At 40.9% G+C, this 14,226-nt stretch overlaps 1 protein-coding gene across 1 annotated transcript in view; it reads left to right on the top strand.

The window, feature by feature from the left end:
* The first annotated feature begins 2,445 nt into the window (after window positions 1–2,445).
* GREM2 (gremlin 2, DAN family BMP antagonist) overlaps window positions 2,446–14,226 on the top strand; it is a 40,861-nt gene continuing 29,080 nt past the window's right edge. The window contains exon 1 of the mRNA XM_059469579.1: window positions 2,446–2,641. The gene's annotated coding sequence lies outside the window, so the exon portion shown is untranslated. The remainder of the gene's footprint in view (window positions 2,642–14,226) is intronic.

Here is a 14,226-nt window from a genome sequence, read left to right as displayed (position 1 = left end):
ACGACTTTTAAATCTTTAAATTCCCCACATACCTTCTAGGATTATAGTAACCTGTGGAAGGTCATTATAGTTATAAGGGAAAAGATTAAATAAGCACTTAAGCAGACATAAATAAAACAGACAGGTTAAAAGCTATTAAATTGAACAAGACTAGAGGGAAACTTATCAGCGCTGTAAAGGAATCCAAACACAGAAAGAAACAAACACAATGTTGAAAATATCTAATGGGAAGTAGCAACTCTGCAAACACAAAATCTTACTAAGTCCCATCTATACCAAAGAAAGTTCTTGGTCCATAAGGAGGACTATGGCAAATATATTACATGAAAACTTCTCTAATGAGTTCAGAGCTTTTTCCCCCAAATAACACATAGCGGGATATAAAATTTGCACTAAAATTATAAGACAATATGATTGCAACCTAGTGGCTAGAAGGAAGCCTAAGGGAACAGAATGCTATAACGTTTGCTTCAGCCAATGCTCAGCTGGAGGGCCGTACCCCTTCCTCTGACACAAATACCTGTCTGCTCAGGGAGAAAAACAGGAGGCTGAGAAGAGGCCTTGAAAATGGAGTCTACATTCTTCCCAGGAAAAAGTCAGAATGAAGACTTAGGAAATACTGAAAGACAGTGTACACACACACATATATATATATATGTGTATTTGTATATGTATGTATGTATGCGTCTGTGTATATATATATATATATATATATATATATATATATATATATGTCAGCCAGTCACTTGGATCAGGAGCATGCAGGGAGAGACATGCCTGTGACGGCTGGGGGGTGACAGAAGTGCAGAGGCTGCTGTGTCTCTTGGGCCATGGCTGGAAATGTAGCTTGGTCTCCAAACCAGCAATTTCATTTCTCCAGGGAAAAATAAATCTCAACATGTGAAGGAAAAACATTTAATAAAAAAGAAATGGGATTTTTTAGTTATTCTTGGGGGGTAACTAAAGTTCCAGAGGTGTAGCTTCACTGAATTCACTGAGGGATGCTTCTGCTAATAAAGCTTTTAAAATGAGGGATGGACTATACTCCAAGTATGGGTATTTCTAAATAGGTCTGGGTTTATATATTTCTCAATATTTCTATTTTTATTTTTCTGACTTTTGCCTGTACAAAATATAAACAAAACCATTCTTAACTAGTTTTCTGTATGCCCCAAAGAGACAAAAGTATGCATGTTTTATAGGGAATGAAAAGCAACATACCATTTTGTTGGAAAAATTTAATTAAATACAGAATCAATTAAAATGTTATGGAGGTCACCATTAAGAAATGTACATTCTGGTGTCATGCAAAGGTATCTCTGCAACTCCATCCTCTGTTTCAAATGCTTCAATCTGCCAAATTTGGATCAATATTGACTTTTAGTGGCATCTGATGTAGCAACAGGCATAGATGCTGCTTAATTCAACAGCATCAGTTAAATGCAGGTCATTGAATTAATTAAGAGTGCATCTGTTATAACTCATCATTTTATTCTCCCTAATTTTAATAAGCAATTTTGTCAGCATGCTTACTGGAAGTATTACAACATCTTCGTGCACTGAGAAAACCCACAGGACCTATTCATCTGGTTCAACTGTACGTTGTTTAGACAGAGGGTCAAACCAAAGGCTCGCCACTTTGCCCATAAGACAGGTCTAAGATTTGCCTTAAGATTACAGCACATCTGCAGGAGGGACAATACTTTTCCACAGGTCACTTAAGTCATCCTGAGCAAAAGGAATACCAACAGCAAAGATGCGCCAAGGAAGGACAACCACAGCCGCTTAGAGTGGATAACCTGAGACTCAGGACGAGGAGCCATCCTGGTTCTATTTTCTGTGCATGCCGAGATTTGGCGTGTAGCTAACCCAGCCGAGGCTAGGAGCCCAAACAGAGTAAGAAAAGCAAACTGAACTCAGGCAAAGAATGCTTTGTCCTACCTCAGATTTAGCCCTCAGGTGATCAAGCACTGCATGCTTTCAATTTTACCGGCTAGGGATATTTTTCTTAAATGTTCACAGAACAACGTGTCTGAATATTGAGCATGACACAAAATGTCACGAATGCTTAAAGTTGCGGCTCCTTCAGCTCGCGGAGGAAGATGCGAAGGGAAGGAGGGGTGTTTTGTCAGACCCAGGGTGAGAATGTCCCAACATAAACAAAGGGATTGGACGTCGTCTTGGGGAAGAGGGGGCGTAGCAGGGGAGCGGGAGGGTGTGAGGGGACCGAGCGGAGCCGGCAGTGCCCGCCAGGTTGGGAAGCCGGCGGGAGGAGCGGGGCGGCCGGCGGCGGAGGGGAGGCGGGCGGGAGGAGCGGGCGGGCGGGCGGGCAGGCCGGTGTGAGCTGTTTGGCCACCGGAGCCAATCGAAAGCGGGGCCTTGATCCTCTCCTCGGGCAGTGGCTGCGCCGAGCCAGTGCCGCGCTGCCCGCAGCCGTCGGGACCGGCACAGCCGCCTCGCTCTCTGCGCGCACCGCCGGCCCCACCGAGCGCCTATGGGCATCTGCAGCCGGCCGGGGCTTCGCACCACCGCCACCGGCAGCAGCGGCACAGGGCGGCGACCGCCACCGCGCTTCCTCGCCCCTTGGGATCTATAGCCGGCGGACGGAGCGCGCTGCGGACCCTTCCCCGCCTCCGTGCAGGTATGGGGCGGCCGGGGGACCCTGACCCGGCACCGCTCCTCTTGCGGCCGGCTCGCTCCCTTCCTCCTCCTCCTCCTCCTCCTCCTCCTCCTCCTCGTCCACCTCCTCCCCTGCCCTGCTACCGCCACCCCGGGGACAGGCGGCGGGCCCCGCGGGCGCCGTGCGGTGACAGCCCGCAGCCCCGTCCCGTCCCACAGCCCCGCACCGCAGCCCCGTCCCGCAGCCCCGTCCCATCCCGTCCCGTCCCGCAGCCCCGTCCCATCCCGTCCCGTCCCGCAGCCCCGCTCCGCCGCCCGGCCCGTCCCGGCTCGGCGCGGGGAGCTCGGCGGGGCCGCGCACGGCTCGGGGCAGCGGCGCGTCCGAGCCCGCGGGGCGCTGGCACGGGCACGGAGCGAGCCCAGCGAGAGCGGCGCCGGGCTCCGAGCGCCCCGGGAAGGCACCTGGATGGCCAGGTTTGCCAGCGTTTGGGGCGTCGTGCGTCGCGTCCCCACCCTTCCCCGCAAAGGAAAAAGAAAGACAAACCAGAAAAAAAAAAAATTAGTTCGTGCTTGAAACCTGTGCCCCTTTGTACCTTTGGTGGATGGTTTGTGATTATGAAACCCCACGAGGGATCAGCTCCAAGAGCGAATAGCATTACTTTAAATCATGACCTGGAAATATACGTGTGCGTATACAGATACTCGGGTTTTTTTACCTTGAACTTGAGGATTATACAAACTCATGTCTGTCTCACAAGGAGCTACTGACTGACTTTCTGCTAAAGTTAAGGAAATATTTGTGCTTCCACAGGTCTTGCAGAATTGGAGGCACAGGTCTTAGAAAAAAATTGCAGTGGCATTTGGCTGAACAGCTCTTATTTTTAGCATGCTATTGTGAAAGGGGTTATATAACTTTTGGTGGATTTTTGAGGACAAAATTAACAGCTCATAATAAGTTAAACCTCTTTTTTTTTTTTTTTTTTTTTGTTTTTTTTTTTTGTTTTTTTTTTTGTTTTGGTTTTTTCCTTCTTCTTCTTCTCTCTGAAAAGGAGAAATAAACAATGAAATCCCAATGAGTAGAGTCAGGTGAACTTCAGCCGAATGATAGAGATTCCCTGAGAAAAAGCCCCAGGTTAGGAATCCCACAGTCCTCTCAACAATCATGAAGCAGCAGGTGCAAGACCAAGCAATGTCAGCTCAGAGCTCCAATTAGGAAGTTGCTTATCAGGCTGCTTCAAGGTTATTTCTTGCTCAACCGGGGTGAAATTAGCAATCACTTCAGAATCTTGTGTTCCCACCCATGCCAATACAATACAGATGCTGTGTTTCCTTAGGGGATTAGATTGTTTCTTGAACTTCAAATAGTACAGACAGCCTGAAGTATTTGCTTATAATGCTTGATGTATTTTAATGCAGATGCTTCACTTACAAAACTTGGTTCCTGCTTCTCACACTGGTCTTTCTTCATTACTTGCAAAAGTTTAGGAGTAAGATGCTAAGATTTTAAAAAATCGCTTCAAGAAAGTAACTGTGTGGAGCAGCAATGTGCCTACCTTGAGAGCCAGGACGTGAGGGTGCTGTGACAGTGTTCACACTGAGCAAATTGACTCTCCCTCACTTTTGTTGCATGGTCTTCATGAACTGCTGTCATCCCACTGAAGTCCTGAATTCTTGATTTGTGATCACTGTGCAGCTGAAAAGGGAGGACTGGTTTGTAAAATCTCTGTTCTGGGATGAGCGAGAAACCTCAGCAAGTAGGATTTTGCCTCCTCACCTCTCTTGCAGCCCGCTGTTCGGGCAGAGCTCTTGTGTGTAGGGAGGAGGTTCATGTGGTAGCAGGGAGTTTCACTCAGTCTTCCATTGCAGTGTGATAACTAAGTGAAAGATGTATCAGTGAAAAGCATCAGTAAGACATCTACAAGAGTGCCACAAAATAAATGCGGCTAGCCCAAGGTTTTGAGCTGATTTGTTTAGCTGAAATATATTTTCTTTTTTTTATCTTTTAAATATACTGTGCATGACTTTCAGTGGGGAATATAACAAATGTATGAAAAGTTGAAGAATTTAACTGTGGAGACTTTTGCTTCTTTTCATAGTATCAGGTGAGGGTAAAAATTATTATCTGAAGTACCCACTGAATGGCATCAATAAATTGGAAAATGCTTGGTTTCAGTCACCATTTTTCAATCTCTGTGAAACAGCAAATCTCAGAGATCCAGATCATCTTTTGTAATAAGTAATCCTGTTTGAGTTTTGCTTAATAAATCTGGTAACTGATTTAATTCTAACACTATTGCTAAAATAACATAATATATCTCACCCAATCATCAGAAACTGGTAAATTCCAGTTTGGGATCGGTACAGTGATGTTTACCAATTTCTGATCTAGAGTTAGAATTGTTTCAGTGAGCAGTTCCAAGTTACTGAGTAAGAATTGAGCGGTTCAAGCTACTGTGCAGATTTACTGACATCTGAAGAGTATCTTAAAGAGTAGCATAAAAATGTCTTTCCCTCCACACACGGCTGCTCCTGGGTGTAGGTTGTGCAGTTATAGTGTTGTGGTTCATGGCAGGAGTGGGCTTTTGATGCCTATCCTTCAGTTGCTCCACTTATTTCCCTCCTTCTCCATGTTGTTCATGGTGGGCCAGTTGGATTCCTTTAAGATGAATCTAAACTAAGAGACGTGCTGGAATTGTTTCTGGAAATACAATCCATATGACCATATCCAGCTTGAAGTAAAACTCTATAAAATACATACAGTGTCTTCTGTGCCTAAATGTTTTGCTGTGCCTGTCAGTTCCTGTTGGGCTGTGCTAGCTGCTACAGTAGACCTGGTCCATTTGCAGCATGCTGTTCCTGAGACACCACGCAGTCTGAAGACCATACTAGCCATTTTTCCCAGGGATGTGGGCTGTAGTCCCTGCTTCTTGCACCATTGCTCATGTACATGTTACCAGAAGACACCTGGATGAGCTGGACAGCACAGCCCTGCAACCAACCAGGGCTGTCCTGCTGAGATATCTTCAGTTCAAAATAAAGATGGCTAATGTGGTGGTTTTTTGGGTTTTTTTCCCCTAGTCTGGCATGTGATAGGAGGCTAGTTTTTGAGTGGGAGCTTTGGATAGTGTAGCCTTGTGCTTGTCTGCTGAGTGTGGACACAGCAGCTGCATTTAGGAGAGGACAGCTGATGCTCCTTCATGGTCGTTTGCCTGTCACTGGCCATAGCCCTTCTGCGTATACAGGTCCGTAAGGCTGTTTGTATTCTTTGTTGCATTTGGGAGTGGTGAGAAATGTTGGCTTGAGACTTTAAAGCTGTCGTTTAGAAATGCTTCACTGTGTTCCCTTGGTGCAGCATTGTGGCTGACTGCATCTCCCACAGGGCACCAGAAGAATTGCTTGGGAGCAGATCTCACCTGTGGGGGTAGTTCCTGGATTCCAGTACGTGATGAGAATCATGCCCTGATCCTGGAGTCTAGTTGCCTCAACCAGGGGGAGAATGTTTAAGGGGAGATGTTCAGAAACATCCACTTAAAACTTCAAGCTTCATTAAAACATGTTAAACCTTTTTTTTCTGCAGTTTTCACTGTAAAGGGAAAAAAGTTTCCATTTTCTGTTTCTTGGTGATTTAGCTGGTTTCTTAGAGTTTCATGGTTTTATTTGGTTTGCTTCTTTGGGGAAAATGATTTTAAAGTGAAAAATCATTCTGCTAATTATAAACAGTTATCTCTTTTATGAAAGCATTTCTTACTTTAAAATATATTATTGGAGCAATCAGGGATTAGGTCCTTCTTTCATGTAGAAATGGAAGATTGTTGTCATTGCCTCAAAAAGTGGCTTTCTTACTGGCTCTTCAGATTTACATGTGTTTCCATTGGATTATGATGGAAATGGTTGGACTGCATGTGTAGAGCATGCTTGATACAAGTATTCTTCTTGTCCTGGATCACTGGGACTGCTCCAAGACAGCATTTCGATTGCAGAAAATGTTGTGCTATATAGAACAATAAGAAGTGAAAAAAAGAGAGGATTTCCTACTCCCATGACTGTATTTCTGTTGCTAGAAGCTGTCTACTCCAAGTCTTATTTCAATGCATAGCTTCTCTGTGGGATGATGTATAGATTTTAACGTGAGTTGTGTAGATGATGGTATGTCACTTGAAACCATGGTATTTCTCGTTCTCAATGCATTAAGGTTTTTATTATCAATTTTTAGAAGATTTTTGAAGCCTGTTTCAGAAAGTGAAGAAGACCATAAAAATCTGTTTCGCTCCAGGACATTAAAACAGAAGGCAATCCATCTTTCAATATCTGGTATGATACAATCATGCCAACTTCAGTTGTTAACCTGTCTTTCTCAAAAAGTCATCTTACAGCACCTACTTCTAACGTTGTTGGTTTTTTTTTGTGCTTAACAATATTTATCTATGACATTCTGAACAATATTTATCGATGACATTCTGAATATTTTGTTCTTTGTTGCTGTTCAGATAATATCTCAAATACTTATAATGGTGCATTTTAGATTAGTCATAAAAGTTAGGGGGATTTGCTAAGGTCAGTTTTCCATGTAGACCATGCTGCCATATAGAATTGGTTATACTGTAAACGTGAGTTGTATATAGAAATATGCATGCTACTGTCTTTATGACAAGATTTTTGGAGAAAGAAAAAGGGTGAATTTATCTCTCATTCCCAGCAATTTTAAAGTCATTGTTGCTTGGGAAGTGAGTATTTGGAGAAACCATAATTTGCAATGAAACTTGAGGAAATTAAAATTGTGATCTATTCAAGTAGAGAAAGACTCATAAAAATTTTGTTTCTGTCTATTTTGTGCTGAGGATGTGGGAGAAGTAAAGTACACTGTGAAAGGAAAATATATTATTTACCCTCCAAATTTCATTTTGGAACCAGTTTTTATTGAGTGTGATGGGCAGTGCGCAAATACAGTGTCAGACTGTGGATTTAACACAATAAATCTTGAAAATTTCCTGAATTTTTAACATCTCTTAAAACTTGGAAACAACACTTGTACAGCTCATGCAGAACGCCTTGTTGACCTTGTGTTGTACAAACACTTTCTGGAGCTGGAAAACTCTGTTGAGCTGGTCTAGATGTGAATTATTTGCCCGTCTCCGTTTACATGCAGTGTTGTTGTGGATTCCAGCCATGTCTCATCTATCCTATTACTCTACTTAAGTGCTGTTATGATAATGCTCAAATAGACTGATATTATACAGTAGTGCTAACAAAAAAACAAACAGCATTGTAAAATTTCTCCGTGATCATTTCTGGCATGGAAGGGCAGGTTTTTTTTTTCCCTGGTGCAAATCTCAGACCTAATCTCATTTCCAGTGAGGCCAAAACACTAGCATGGCTCGGAGTTAAGCGAGATCCTGCCCATAAATCTGGCCAGTCTCCATTGAGATAACATCTGGAAAGTTGTCATTTAAAAATATGTGGGAGAGCTTGGGATAGGGGCGTAAATAGTGGGTCAGAGCTTCTATCCAAAAGGAAAGCATTCAAAAGGAAGCTCTCAGATGTCAGACATCCTTGCTGTAGGCATGTTCTTTGTTATGATCCATCTATCGTTTGTCCGTTCCTGTTCTGTCAACATAATTTGGAGCTCAGTGTCCTTTGTGAGGAACAAGATGACTGACAGGCAAGGAAGATGGGAATATGTGAACATGTTGCATGACTTAATGGATGCATCCAGTAAAGTCTGCTAATAAAGAGAGAGATAGCTATCTCTTGTATTTTGATTTAAATTGTTCTCTGGCTGATACCTTTCAGATTACTACACACAATGGATTTATACTTAGCATGTTTGTTGACTTTTGTCTATGTTCTTCATTAATGATGTCCATGGAAACTTTGCCTGATTCTTCAGTGAGAACAGCTTTTGCTGGGATAGTCTGAAGAGTGACTACTTACAAACTGAAACAAAGTCTAAGCATCTTGGATTCCGTGTAGGCAGGGGAAGATTGTTCATCTGTCTCTTTAACTCTTCCATTCTTTACTGAAGCTGAGCCTTTGTTAAAGTCATGGCTCAGAATGTGTGGCTTCTTAAATGGTAGCTGAAGATTCAAATGCCACAGAAACTGATTATGGGGAATATTTATTGTTTTGTTCAAAAATCACAGAAGATATGTGAAAATAGCACCGTTGTGTTTAATTCTTGATAAATGTAGTGACTCTGTCTCTGTAGAAACCCTGAAGCAAACAAGACAAATGCACACAACTGGAAATTGAGCTAATATATGTTACCTGAAACTGTCTTGCTTTCAGGTTCCCAAAGTCCCTTCAGTCACTTACATAAAGTTATTCAACAACTCAGCCTAGATTTTCGGGTGTTTTTGAACTGTAAGACAAATCCCACCTTTGTCTACTGTACATTCCTCTCACATGAAAAGAGGCTTTAAATACAAACAGTACCATAATAGATCCCATTTTGTTTTCTTTATCTAATTTTTTTAAAGTTGTCTGCACTTGGTGTTCTTTCTTCTTGAAGGAGCATTGCAAAAGCTCCTTCACAAAGTAAAGTCTCCTATTTTCTGAATTCTAAATCCAAAATTCCTGTTGCTTTTTTCCTTCAATTCAGGTAGGCTGCTTCCAACTAGAAAAATATTTTTCTGTTGGTGTTTCAATAGCTGACTTTAAAAATATGATACATGCAAACACTATTTTGAGTACCTATCAGAATTTGCCAATCTTCTCCTTATAAAAATAGCCATGTTTTTTTTTCAGCCCAAAAATATAATATTTTGTGAAACTTGTTTCTTTGGAAACAAGTTTATTGTGTTATTCCAAGTTGAGCCTAATTATTTTCTGGACATCTCTAAGGTTTCTTTAAAAGAAGCATATGATATTACAGGAAGAATGTTCCTCTTGTTTGCCAGAGAGCTGTACTATGTTTACTATAATAAGATTAAAGGAAATTTGAAAGTCAGCGCTAGCTCAGTGGGAAACTGATAAACACACATTGTACTTGCAGGAACACTCTGCCCAGTAGTACTAGGAAATTTATCACTATTTATTTAGCAGCTCAGACTCTCTCTGACAAACAGATTTGGTGTCCATTTAAAAGTACACCAGATGCTAAAAAAACTTCTACTAACATTATGGATGGGATTTGTGGAATCTGAGCTGTTATCCTGGCATAGACATCTCGTGTGGTTTAGGATTGGGAATCTCATAGCATAGTCTCTCAAAATAAGGAGTCTGTATCTTATGGATCCTGTCGCTTTCCAAAGACTGTGGTTTCATTCCTGGCACTGCTGGTGAGGTCAGCTATTACAGCCACAGTCATAAACAGCAATTTTCAGAGTTTGAGCAAGCTAGACAAGGGTGTAGCTCCTTGGAAAAGTTATTCTGGAAGAGGTAAAACCAGCAATATCTCTGGGTCCATATCATGCACTGGCAGTTTTTACTCTTGAGAAGCAATGGCTGTCCAGTCTCATATTTGCTCATTGTGCCTTGGCCAATGTTTCAACTAGAGAGTGAAATCTGGAGAAAGAAAAGGCCACAGGGATGACTTTTCATTTCTAAGTTCAAGTTGAGGTCATTTTTACGTGGTCACAAATGCTGCTTACACATCAGTAAAATAGAATGAAGAAATTTTGCTATGAAATGCATGCAGGAAGTCTTATTAGAAATTCTGTGAGTAGAGGGGAATGCGTAATCACACAGTGATACATAATCTACTGTTGTAAATGTCTTCACCACCTCCAAAATAGCAGATCTCTTGCTAAAGTGAGCAGATACTCACTGTGTACTTCTGAGCACCGCAAAAGGCCAGTGGATTATTCCCACCATGTGTTGGTAATTAGTTGGAACTGCAGGATGAAGTCACAATTGGTTATAGAAGCTACTGTGGTTATCTGTTCATGCTGTGTATGGTAATACATTTATTTGATAAATAGGTGATTAGGGAAATTAGTTAATTTCCACACTTCTCTCAACCACGAAATTTCTTAGAAACAAGCCTAAAAAGCAAAGATCACTCTTTGTGTGAAATTTATGGATTTGTATGCTACCCATGAAGTTACCCCAAAATATTAATTCCTTTTCCTGGGGATGTAAGATGTAAATGTGAGCTCCTAACCTGCTTCAGATATTAAAGTCTGATGTAATTTGTTCAAGCTGTGGAGGAGTAATTTCATTCTCTTGTGTTCCTCTCCCCAACCCCCCACCCCTAAATGTTCTTTAAAGGTCTGTGGAATCAGTGGAGATGACCTGAGTTATCATTTCATTAAGGACCCTGCCTGTCCATTATAGCCATGTACAGTCCAGCACATTGTGGAGTCTTTGAGATTTCCAGGAACCATGAGAATTTTTATTCTGCCTTTAGGTGATCCATTCAGGTAGTAGAACTGCAAATACATGGGTACACAGCCCATACCAAAGGTTTCCTGTCTTAAAGGAGACTGTTGTGTGTGCAACTCTGCTGGCCACTATTCCAGGATTGAGTTCTCCTGCAGGTCTGTCCTTGGCAAGTTCACCTGCAGATTGAAGAAATCTCTGGCTTTGTCATTAGGTAAACCAGAGTCTTGCCTGTTTTGGTGTTTCTGCTTGGCTTTGTCCCCATAGATAGGCAGACTGCAGTCAGAGTTCTTGCAGGGTGCCCTGTTTTATACAAATGGTATAAAATTGATGAACGACACACTGCCAGTTCATCTCCCCACTCGGACGCCACCTTCGTTTACTCTTATAAATAACTGGATAGCAGTCAAACATGATTGACTTAAGCTGTTACTTTATCTGAATGTGTAAGATGCAGAGAGTTGGAGATGCTAATGCCATGCTTGTTGTTTGGGTTTTCTTCTTCCACACTGAAATTTAGATGTGTTTTTTAAGACCGTTGAAAGTTATTGGCCATTCATTGGGTTTAGGGTTATTGTCACTGTTTATATAACTACCCTAAATTAGTTGTTTTTCTTGTTAAATTAGAATCTGCATGGTTGGGTTTGTATTCGTTAAAGAGAGGCTTGTTTTCTGTTGTAAAAGTGAACTGCAATTTAAGATTTTTTTGGTTATGAAGTGCTCCAAATTAGATTTTTCAGAATCAGAAAAGGCCTTGATGCTGTGAAAGTGCTGCTTGGCAATAACTAAAACTTCCTGTGTTATCAATACTGTCATATCCAAAATAGCTGTATACCAGCTACTGTCAGGAAAATTAACTCTATTAACTCTCCCTGACAAAAGCATCACAAAGTATTAATGGTCCAGAGGGTGTCCATGTTTTGTTCTTCTGCCTACAGCTGTGCCCATGTGACATCACTTTAGCTAGGCATAGGTCTAAACGTTTAAACTGAAAGGGTTATCCTGCCCTTGTCTCTGCTTCTGGCTGTTAGGCTGTGTCTTAATTCTGTTCTATCCTTTCTTCGTCCTCTGGCATGTCTGAAATGATATGCAATCAATACATATGGGAAACTGGGTCAGAAACTGTGCTGTAAATGTTGACATAAGTGTTCAAAGCACTGTATATCCCCTAACTAATGAGGTTGGTAGGTGCAGACTCCTTGCATGATGTCTTGAAAACCCTGTTAGTACCAAGTGGCCCTCGTGGTCTAGATAGATGAGCTTAGTTGCTAAGTGTGGAAAATCTTTAGATAAGATTGTTATTTAAGACAGCCTGGAGACCATAATTCCCAAATCTTCTGAAATGACGGGGCCTAATGGGAGTGGTGAGACCCCGGAACAGCTTGCTGAGGGAAGATGTGTGTGTCTGCAAATGTTCAAGACCAGGCTGGATGGGGTTTTGAGCAACTTGGTCTAGGGGAATATGTCATTGCCCATGGCAGGGGGATTGGACTAGCAGGTCTTTAAATTTTCCTTTTAACCCAAACCCTTATATGATTGTATAATGCTGTCATTGTTTGAACAGAACCTTATGATTCACTTTATGAACTGTAAAAACTCTTATAGTCATTGAGCACTTTAAAAAAATTGTGAAAGACTAACATGTTTCTCTTATTAACTGCTGTTGTGGTGTGATACATGTGCGTGTGAGCAAATATGAGTAGTGTCTAAAAGAGGTAGCTCTGACTTTATGTGTAGGTACAAAAAAATTAAATGTTTTGTTTTTCTACAAAGCCTATAAGGATATGAATTCTAATGCAGATTTGCACACACTGGATTAAATTCCTTGCACGGAGAAGGAGAACAATGTGTTCCTTCAAGATAATGTGAATATTCTTTTATACTTAAAAAACCCTAACACTTTTACCCATGCCTTCTATACAGTGAGAATTTCACCCCAGCGTGTATTGCTATGCTACCTTCATTATTTAGTGTTTATAACCTGGGACAGCCAAAGTTTTTATGTATGTTTTGCACAAGGCCATCCATAGATGTTAAAAAAATTTAACTGTATTGAAAGAAAGAGACAACAATTGCTAATTGCCCTTGCACTTTTCTCTTTTGAAGCAGCATATCTAAACTCAAGTCCTATAAAGTAGGGAAGAGAGGATTTGCTTCTGATGAGTTGAATTATTCCATACATACATTGTTTATGGACATTTCAGCTATACCTTTTAGTCTGTGTGATTTTCCTGGTAGTTGTGAGTCAACATAATATTTAAATGGAAACTTTCAAAACAGCTTTGTTCCTACCTAGGTTTTATGATAAAACTTGTATCTTGTAATTCTGAAATTATTCAATCACCTTTTCCTGACTTGCATATGTTGTAAAGGTCAGAATTGATTTCAAATTTGAGTTAAACTAGCTCAGGTGCTTTGAGACATGGAGTTAACCTACTAAAGATTATGTCCAGTAAAGGGTTGACATTAACACTTCTGAACTTCATTCTTTAAGAGTCACCTTATTTATAGCAAGATAAATGCACTTTCAGCTCTTGCACAGAGTGGCAAAAGCATTCTTTGGGTAGCCTAAGTAATCTAAAATATATCTTATCTGGGAAACCTCAAAGGATCTATTTATTCAAGAAGCTAGCAAAATTTAAGGGATGTATACTTACAGCCTGGATTTCAGAATATACAACTGCTGCTTGCACATTTTAAGAGGACTGTTAATTTCTTTTAATTAAATAGAATGTTTTAAACATCATAAGCTATGTTCTCACAGAGTTTATAGGAAAGATATCTTGCCATGCTAGAAATTTATATAAGAACTTGAAAAGTACATTCAAGAAGAAAATCCAAACAGATTAATGCTTTTATGTTAGTGAAAAAAAAAAAAGAAAAATGCAAATAGTGACAGAAATGAAAAGTGAGTTGAACTTTTCAGTGGTCTGAAGTTAACTTCCAGACTGTTTATGGCTTCACAGTGTGTGTGGGTTCAACAAGTGTTTTGGGCTTTTTAAAGCAGCTTTAGGGGGGTTTTTTGTTCATCGCAAGCTATTCTGCTCACACATTCACTGTTTTTTAAAGTATTTTTACGTGGCAATTTAACATGATTCCTAAGAAATACTTGCAAGATGCATCTTTAAGTAAGATATCTAGCTGTAAGCTGTCTCTTAGGGTACAATCTTTTTCTAGGAGTGTATACATACAGCTTGCTGTTTTTAAGGCTTTTCATGAGAAGTCAAGTGGAATTTATTACTTCATAGGCTTCCTTGGTTAGCATATGTGAGGGAACTCATGTCTAAC

Source organism: Ammospiza nelsoni, chromosome 3, assembly GCF_027579445.1.
Source record: "Ammospiza nelsoni isolate bAmmNel1 chromosome 3, bAmmNel1.pri, whole genome shotgun sequence".
NCBI lineage: Eukaryota > Metazoa > Chordata > Aves > Passeriformes > Passerellidae > Ammospiza > Ammospiza nelsoni.
Note: the sequence above shows the minus strand (reverse complement) of the source record. Positions and strands in the feature narration are given on the sequence as shown.